The sequence below is a fragment of the Bufo bufo genome, chromosome 1, assembly GCF_905171765.1.
Source record: "Bufo bufo chromosome 1, aBufBuf1.1, whole genome shotgun sequence".
In the NCBI taxonomy this organism is placed as follows: domain Eukaryota; kingdom Metazoa; phylum Chordata; class Amphibia; order Anura; family Bufonidae; genus Bufo; species Bufo bufo.
This window is the reverse complement of record NC_053389.1, coordinates 68179454-68189800: the sequence shown is the minus strand read 5'-3', so window position 1 is coordinate 68189800 and position 10347 is coordinate 68179454.

The window sequence follows — 10347 nt, the reverse complement described above, 5'->3', positions numbered from 1 at the left end:
CGCTCATGCCCAGTATAACAAACGGCACACACGCACGGACAAAACGCACTCACACAGGGATTTTATTATTTAGGATATATATATATATATATTTATTTATTTATTTATTTATTTTTTTACATTTTTTTCCTATTACTAATATTTTTTTCTCTCTCAACACTATTGTCATCATCACCAATGAAATGATTACTTCTGATTAACTGCCTTTCATTTCAACTCATTTTTATCTTATTATGAATATGAATTTGATACATTAGGTTAATTCTATCTTATCTATTCCTTTATGGGGTTTTTTATTTCTTTTATTATCATTGTTACCTTGCAGAAATACATTTATCTATATATGCAATTAATTCAGGTATTTCTTTAAATGTATTATAAATGAATCAATTCTCTAAGGTCAGACTCATTATCATTGTCACAGTAGTCCAGTGCCCTTCCCCCACAGTCACTCTGAGAGGCTTCCTTTCCCCTTTCACACTGGAAGTGTTTCCCATCACCATGGCAACCTCCGTTGTGTAGAGTGTACTGTCTGCTCTGAGGGGCAGGATATTCGGAGTTACGGTCTCCTCAGGGCTCTTCCTGGCCTCCCAGAGTCCCTTACATTGAGATTAGACTACACTCCGCCCTGATAAGCGTTCCCATCTCCATGGGAACCTACCATGGTTAGAGTGTATCGTCGGATATGAGGTTCGCCGTTTGCTTGGGCGGTGCGGGGGGCGTGTGGAGCGCTGTGTGCTAATCGGTCCCCGCGCCTGCCCAGCCGGAACAGCCTGCTGGATCGGCAAATGCAAATGTGTAACAAGCCAATAGTGATACATATGAGATTGCATTTAGGAACTGAAATTGGTGACAGGAATATAGAGAGATGGAAACATTTAACACAGGGAGATAGGCAAAATGATCCAGCGCCTCCCTTAGTATCACGCTTCGGTGTGGGAGGGAAACACCACACCGAGAATAAGAGGGAAGGAGGGAACAGGAAATCAGGCCTGAAAACTAGGGAAGGAAGATGGACACCTAGTAAAACCCTAACCGAATTCTTGACTTACTACCAGTATGAACAGACCCCAGAGGTAGGTATGTTCATAGGCAGGAATACCTAGAGTCCTATCTAGCTCTATAGGACCCTGGTACTAATGGTAGGGACGAGTCTACCTGTTCGTTCAAAAGGAAGGACGAACAGGAGTCTCCTTCAGGCCTAATACAAACAATAGGGAAATGCAACACAGAACAAAATACAAAAGGGAAAGAAAAGACTTAACTTCAAGGGGCTATGGAAGCACCAGGAACTCCACCGAAATCCACACACCAGCAATCCACAACTAAAACTGAAGCTATAAACCACTGTTATATTTTGTGTTAACAGAAGCAGAAAATATAGTATGCCTTTAAGATTCATTATATAATGTAAGGTAAGCTCAATGACACAGCAAAAACAACAGAAAGCATAGAGTTAAACTGTTGTTGCTAAGCAGGAGTCTTGACTAATCCTAGCTAGCCTCACACAGCCCAGAAGTTTTGACCAATTACAGCCAGCCTCACACACAGCCTTTGTGGGAAATTCCCCTAGCAGGAGCTGCTAGAGTCATTACACCATAGGAGAGAAGTTGAACAGACATTCACTCCACTAAGAGCTGTGTTTTATGGAAGCAGAGAGGCCAAAATAGGTATTTAAAACTGTTATATAATGTTCTTACTGTTAATATAGTGATTAGAACTGTATACTGAACCAGTTATATGTGTGTTTACTTACAGTTCCACCAATTGCAAACTACAAAGTTCACATACAAATTCAAATTCCATATTGCAATCCAAATTGCATACAACCATACCAGATCATACTCAACCAATCTGCAAATAATAACTGCATACTGCAAATTGCGACCAAATTCAGCAAGTGAACTATTAGTTAACCTCAGATATACCTCTCAGATAGATCATAAAGTGCTTAAATAACTTAAAGTGACAGTATAGATACTCAAGAGAGAAATATATCCACCATTTTATGTTGAATGACAAGATTGAACAGTTGAACCACTATCATATGCATGCCACCATTTTGTGATACTTTATTCAACACGTGTTTTGTACATGGACTATCTGCTGCGGAGGCGGCAGTGTTATATGAAGAAAAGTTGAAGTTAATAAAGAAGTTATTTCAAGCATTTGGTGTGCTCTTTAAACCTACTGTGTAGGGGTGGAGCCTGTGAGCGCATGGAGGAGGAAGCTTAGTCCAGAGCTCCTCTCTCACTTGGCGCCTTACCTGGCTTTTTATCAGCTTTCATCGCTTCTGCCATGGGGAAAGTCGGCAGGGATAGGAGCAAGGAACCTGCAGGAACACCAAGACCTCTGAAGCAGCAAGTGAAAATGGCAAAAGTATTTGAGAAAGAAGGACCTCACGGCCGGCACTATGGCGTCCAAGATGGCGCCAGACACTGACGCTTTGGACTCAGACGCTGCAGAGGAGTCAGATGTGGACAGCGCAGCGGGAGGGGTAAGAGATATAGAGCTCATCACCCGGGCCTTTTTAAAGCAAACCATTACATTAGCAATGCGGCCCATTATGAAAGAGCTGAAAGATAAAGGGGCGGACATCTTGGGGGCCGTGTAGAGGCTTTGGAGGATCAGAGCTCGGCGCTGCTGACATTTGGCGGCTCAGTAAGGTTTAAGTTAATGGAACAACAGCGTTAGCTGAACAAAGCTTTTAATCAACTAGATGATCTAGAAAACCGCAACCGCAGGAATAACCTGCGTTTTAAGGGACTACCTGAGAAACATGTAGCGGAAGATCTTCCCCGAATAGCTGCCTCCATTTTTGCTGACATCCTGGGTCAATATAGAGCTGCTACTATTGTGATTGAACATATCCATAGAGCATTACGCCCTAAACCGGGCCCATCTGACCCTCCCAGGGACGTTATCTGTAAATTGTTGAACTTTGCAGACACATCTGTGATTCTCCGCCAATCGCGAGAAAAAGGTGAAATCCTTCTGGAATCGGCCCCGATCCATCTTTATCAGGATCTTTCTCCTACGACCTTAGCTAAGAGAAGGACCCTTAAACCTTTATTGGAACACATTAAAGCTCATGGTTTACTATACAGATGGCTTTATTCGTTTGGGATTTCAATCCTAAAAAACAAGAAACAACTGGTCATCCGGACACCAGAGGACCTACAGGCAACGTGGCCTAAACTAGGAATTCCTCCAGTACAAGTGCCCTCCTGGATGCCGGTTCCGATGGAGGAAAGCCTCTCGGCATTGCCTATGCCTCCGGATACTTGGTCAACTACAGGGGAGAAGCATCAAGTACAACGGATGAAGAAAACCTGCACCAAGACCCCAATAAGCTGAGCGTGCAGTAAACATACAACTTGTGCAAATATTCTTTGGTCTATAGGGACTCTACTTTCATTTTCTCTGGGGGAGAGGTTGCCTCCTTAGATCACTTGATCAGTTGTCTGATGGGCATCTCTTTCTCTCACTAGATGTGGTCCTTACTAATTTCTGACTGGTGTAGACGTGTGACTTTGTTTAATCATTACACCTGCGCTGTCCACTTCTGTATTCGGCGCAGGCGCAGTGAGGAAGCCAACACCAGGAGAGCGTCCTTCACTCACTGCGCCTGCGCCGAATACAGAAGTGGACGGCGCAGGCACGGGATTTCTTCAGCGATCCAGCTAACTCGGACGTCACTCAAGAGGAGCGGGGTGGGCTAAACTGAGGACCTGGGCGGGATAAAGGATTAGTAGACCGAGCCTCTAGGTGCTGAATCAACACCCTCATAGCACCTGGAGGCTCATTAATATATTTAAAAAGTGTGTTTTTTAGGAGAACGGCAGCAGGGACAAAAGTATAAAGAGCACTGTTATGTACTGCTGACATTAGCACATCGCTAATGCCAGTCAGCTACATAACAGAATTTCTGATGAAAGAAACCCTTTAAGGCCCTCAGAGCCTATTTAGCCAGCTCTTGAACAGCGCAGAGGTTGCATATTTTTCTGTTTCTTCCTCCTTTACCTTGTGCTTTTCTCCTTTTATTTCTTTCCCTATTTCCTGCCCCACCCCCACCCTCATCTGTTTCTACTTCCTTGCTTTCTTTCTTTTTTGTTGTTGTTGCTATTATTTCAGGCTGTCAAGTTTAACTGTCGCTTGCCTGTGTTATACTATATAAACTAGATTGTCAACACTCTACCTCCTGTAACCTACCTTTGGTTCATATGTTAGGTTCGGTTGGTTCGGCTGCCTTTGTGAAACGGGTCTAGTGATGGTGTCACTTACACTATACCCCCACCCCGAATGACTTTCTGTGGATGATGGTCCTAAACCGGATGAGCTGTTGACTGCTCTAGGTCCCCTTTGTTAGGCCCAGGAGTTAGCCCAGCTTAGGTCTATCAATCACTTTACATTTGCTATTACAGTTGCTATTTCGACAGTTTCTCTGTTATTTGGAATTTTATTTTGTATGTTTGTTGGGGCACATGGTTGGTCTAATAGGGCACGCCACTAACATAGGTCATTTGCTTTTTCAACATGTGACATGACAAAGCATGTAATTTACTCCTTCAATGTGAAGGGGTTTAATATCCCTCAAAAGAGATCACAGGTTTTTGCGTTATTACGCAAGAGTGCACCTTCTATATTATTTTTACAAGAGACACATTTTAAACTTCATAAAACTCCCAAGCTCCAGTACTCCTCCTTTGATACTTGGTTCCATAGTTGCAATGGCTCGAAGGCATCTAGAGGAGTCAGCATTGCTCTTAAAAGAGGCTTAGCTTTTACATGTAGCCAATCCAAATCTGATTTGGAGGGTGTAACGAAATGCCTAGCACCCCGACCGGGTACCTCTGTTGATAGATGCTCCTAGTGCTTCCAGAGGACTCCAAGCACTCCATTTGACACCGTCAGCACTGCAGACCCCACGAACCGCCGAAGCTTGGTGGAGGTCTCGCCGTCTCCTACCCACCCTGGACCTACGACAAGGCTCCAGGCTCCAGTGGGTGAACCTCTCCTAAATGCAGAGAGCAGGAACCATGAACAAGAGCTTATATTCAGGGGAGTATTGTGATATAGCAATCCTCAAGAGTGTAGTTATCCCATCCCCCAAACATGAGCCAAAACTTCATGAAGGTATAAAAACAGGAAGCATTGATTTATACACATCTTCCAACAATGTTAACACCCACAGAATTTTGTAAAAACAGCCAATCACATGTATTTACAGTATTCAACCTTCCCAGCAATTGTACACAAAATCCCCTTCCCTCTGTCTGTAACGCAATAAACAAAATACAGTGAGCATTGTCTGAGACGCAATTAACTAACACAATGAGCATTGTCTGAGACGCAATCCACAAAATACAATTACCAAACGTAATGGACTAACTTGAACCCTGGTCTAATTCGTGGGGGTGAGAGTTCAAGTTAGTCCAAGTCCTTTGTGAACAAATGAGGCCTGGCTGATGAGAGGGCCCATAATCCTGGGGCAAGAGGCTAGTAGCCAGGCCCCTCCAAAACCCAGTGGCGAGGTTGGTTTCGCCACAGAGGGGAGGTTCATATTTGTTAGGGGGAAATTGGACAATATTCCTATTACCCTGGCAAATGTGTATGCCTCTAACCAAGGACAGGCTTGTGGACACTGTCCAACAGCTGCAGTTGTTTGCAGAAGGTATGATACTGCTGGGAGGGGATTTTAATGTTACACTCAACCCTTTGTTAGACGCCTCTTCTTTACGTTCTGCTATCTCGTTCTCGGGGCTGAGCAACTTGAAATCGGCCTTGGAGAACCTACATTTGGTGGATGATTGGAGAACATTTCACCCAGAGGTCAAGGATTATACCTTTTTTTCGCAGGTACACCTTTCATACCAACGTATTGACAATTTTTTTTATTTCTCAGGCACATTTAACAGAGGTCCATCTCATAGAAACATAGAATGTGTCGGCAGATAAGAACCATTTGGCCCATCTAGTCTGCCCAATATACTAAATACTATGGATAGCCCCTGGCCCTATCTTATATGAAGGATGGCCTTATGCCTATCCCATGCATGCTTAAACTCCTCCACTGTATTTGCAGCTGCCACTTCTGCAGGAAGGCTATTCCATGCATCCACTACTCTCTCAGTAAAGTAATACTTCCTGATATTACTTTTAAACCTTTGTCCCTCTAATTTAAAACTATGTCCTCTTGTAGCAGTTTTTCTTCTTTTAAATATTCTTTCCTCTTTTACCTTGTTGATTCCCTTTATGTATTTAAAAGTTTCTATCATATCCCCTCTGTCTCGTCTTTCTTCCAAGCTATACATGTTAAGGTCCTTTAATCTTTCCTGGTAAGTTTTATCCTGCAATCCATGTACCAGTTTAGTAGCTCTTCTCTGAACTCTCTCCAAAGTATCAATATCCTTCTGGAGATATGGTCTCCAGTACTGAGCACAATACTCCAAATGAGGTCTCACTAGTGCTCTGTAGAGCGGCATGAGCACCTCCCTCTTTCTACTGGTAATTCCTCTTGCTATACACCCAAGCATTCTGCTAGCATTTCCTGCTGCTCTGTGACATTGTCTGCCTACCTTTAAGTCTTCTGAAATAATGATCCCTAAATCCCTTTCCTCAGATACTGAGGTTAGGACTGTATCACTGATTTTATATTCTGCTCTTGGGTTTTTACGTCCCAGGTGCATTATCTTGCACTTATCAACATTAAATTTTAGTTGCCAGATTTTTGACCATTCCTCTAGTTTTCCTAAGTCCTTTTCCATTTGGTGTATTCCTCCAGGAACATCAACCCTGTTACAAATCTTTGTGTCATCAGCAAAAAGACACACCTTACCATTGAGGCCTTCTGCAATTTCGCTGATAAAGATATTAAACAATATGGGTCCCAGAACAGATCCCTGAGGTACCCCACTGGTAACAAGACCTTGGTCTGAATATACTCCATTGACTACAACCCTCTGTTGCCTGCCTCAGCCACTGCCTAATCCATTCAACAATATGGGAGTCCAAGCCCAATGACTGCACTTTATTGATAAGCCTTCTATCTCCATCTCAGACCACGCTCCTCTTTATGTCACCTTGTGGCTCCCTACTCCAGGTAAGAAGGCTTGGTCCTGGAGACTAAATGAAACTCTCTTGCAAGATGATCGTGTAATATCGGCACTCTGTGACAAACTCACAGATTTTTTATAAATATCGGATATTTCATTCCCCTTGATTTAGGAGACACATAAAGCTTATATTAGAGGAGAACTAATAGCTTTGGGGTCTGCTGTGAAGGGAGATTGATTCTTTGCTAAGCCGGATCGCGATTCTGGAGAAAATTCATAAACGCTCTTTGGCGGTAGCACAACTTGCAGAATTGTCCTCTTTATGAGGCCAGCTTAAAGATCTCCTGGGGGCCATATTTGCTAAAAATTTAATGTATGCGAAACAGCGTATATACGCTCATGGTGATAGGGGTGGGAAAATGATGACTGCTATACTTAAAGGTCTCTCTGCCTGTTCCGATATCGCCTCTGTGCGTTCTTCTACAAACTCTCTTTTATATTAAACGGATGAAATCGCCTCCCAGTTTGCTCATTTTCATGGGCAGCTATATAATCAAAATGTAGACGAGGGCCCGGAGAGTAAGGAGGAACGCATAAAGGACATCAAACGATTTCTAGCCTCCTTGCGTCTTCCAGTTCTTCCCCAAGGGGATGCCTCATCATTATTAGATCCTATTTCTATGTCAGAAATCCAGCAAGCATTGTCATCAACACCGGTAGGGAAAAGCCCTGGACTTGATGGCCTGCCCATCAGTTATTATAAGAAGTTTCAGAAGGTGTTGTTGCCTCATTTCCAATCCCTCTGCCACACTCTGCAGAAGGGTGGAGTGTTCCCTAGACAGGCGTTGGAGGCCCACATTGCTATCTTGCCAAAAGATGGTAAGGATCCGGAGCTCTGCATTAGTTATCATCCCATTTCACTTTTGAACTGTGATGTGAAACTATGGGCGAAGATCTTGGCCAGACGCATTCAGGCATTCCTCCCTTCTCCGATACATATGGAGCAAACTGGTTTTGTTCCCTCCCGGGAAGGCAAGGACAATGCCAATAGGGCTTTAAATGCTATACATTATGCCAAGTCCAGTGGAATTCCCATGATTCTTCTCGGTACAGATGCCGAGAAGGCTTTCGACAGAATTGATTGGACTTTCATGAAAGAAGCCTTACTTAACTTTGGATTTCCCTCTCCCTTTATTAATGCTATTTTTTTACCTATACTCACTCCCCTCGGCAAGGGTCAAAGTTAATAACTCGCTGTTGCCTACCTTTACTATAGCGAATGGCACTCGACAAGGCTGCCCGCTGTCGCCAAGCTTATTTATTCTGTGTATGGAAACCCTAATACAGGCCATAAGACAACATCCACACATAAATGGTTTAAAAGCCCCGTCGGGAACCCACACAGTAGCTGCTTACGTGGATGATCTTTTAATATTCCTCACTAATCTGAATATCGCTTTTCCTCATATATTAGATCTTTTCCAGGAATTTGGTCGGTTATCTAACTTTAAGATTAATTTTGGGAAATCTGAGGTTCTAAATATTACATTTGACACTGCAGAGGTGGAGAGTCTGAAAGTCTCAATTCCCTGTCACAGTGGGGAGTGGGGGAAACCCCCCACCATACGATAATGGATATGCGGGGAAGCAGCTAGGCCAGGATGCTGGGATCAGAGAGCAGGTCACCTCCTAAAGCGCCCCTAATCCACGTCCTAACTCCTCACCGTATGAGCGGACCTGGATGGTAGGACGGCTCATACCCAGGATACCTAAGACCCTGAGTCGCCCCCTGATAATCCCTCACATAGGAGCAGGGGAGAGACGACCTGCTTTTCCAAGACACGGAAGAACAGAAGTCTCAACCGGCCTAGTAGCAAGGAGAGGAAGTCAAGTGGAACGGCAGGTAAGTATCCAGTGGTGGGGATAACCATTGAACCAATAACCAAGGAAGGCATGGTAACTAACCTGCCGCAGCTGGAGGACAGCACAGCAGAAGACCACACAAAGGTAAACTGTTACTATTGGCAAGGTTGATGCGGAAATTGAAGGTTTTCCGTTTGCTTGTAGTTCCCGTTTTGTCCTACCTGCCAGGGTGGCGCTAGAGAGCAAAAAAATTTTTGTGAGATTTTTGTAGATAGTGGAGCAGCTTATTGATAATCAATTTGCTATAACTCATGGTTTCCAGGTATGCACTTTGGGAAAGGATATACCTGTTTTTGCTATTGATTCCGTTCCACTTTCTCAGAAATCGTTAAAGGGCATAGTTCACAATATCCGTTTGATTGTGAGTGATACTCATGTTGAGGATGTGTCATGTTTCGTCCTAAACGGGTTGCCTACTCCTCTAGTGTTGGGGCTACCCTGGCTCACTAAACATAACCCCACCATTAATTGGCAAGCGAGGCAAATAAATGGTTGGAGTGACTTTTGCAGAGAGAATTGCCTCACGACATCTGTTTCAGAGGTTTCTACTAAGACTGTACCATCTTTTCTCTCTGAATTTTCGGATGTGTTTTCTGAGAGTGGTGTTCAGGAATTGCCCCCTCACAGGTAGTACGATTGCCCTATTAATCTCACCCCAGGCACCAAGCTGCCTAAATCTCGTTTATACAATCTCTCCCAACCTGAAAGGGTCGCTATGCGTGCTTATATCTCTGAGAGTCTGAGAAAGGGACACATACGACCCTCGAAGTCACCTGTTGCCGCTGTTTTTTTCTTTGTTAAGAAAAAAGATGGTTCTTTAAGACCATGTCTGGATTTCAGGGAGCTGAACAGTATCACAATTCGTGACCCTTATCCGCTTCCTCTGATCCCGGACCTGTTTAACCAGATTGTGGGGGCTAAAGTTTTTTCCAAATTGGATCTAAGAGGGGCATACAACCTGGTCAGGGTCAGAGAAGGAGACGAATGGAAGACGGCCTTCAATACCCCTGAGGGCCATTTTGAGAATTTGGTTATGCCTTTTGGTTTGATGAATGCTCCAGCCGTTTTTCAGCATTTTGTGAACAGCATTTTTTATCATTTAATGGGGAAATTTGTATTAGTGTATCTGGATGACATTTTGATTTTTTCTCCTGATTTCGAAACTCATAAGGAACATTTACGTCAGGTCTTCCTCATCCTGCGGGAGAATAAATTGTACGCTAAACTGGAAAAATGTGTGTTTGCAGTTCCAGAAATTTAATTTCTGGGGTTTCTTCTCTCCGCTTCTGGTTTTCGCATGGACCCCGAGAAGGTCCGCGCTGTGCTTGAGTGGGAGCTTCCTGAGAATCAGAAGGCGCTGATGCGTTTT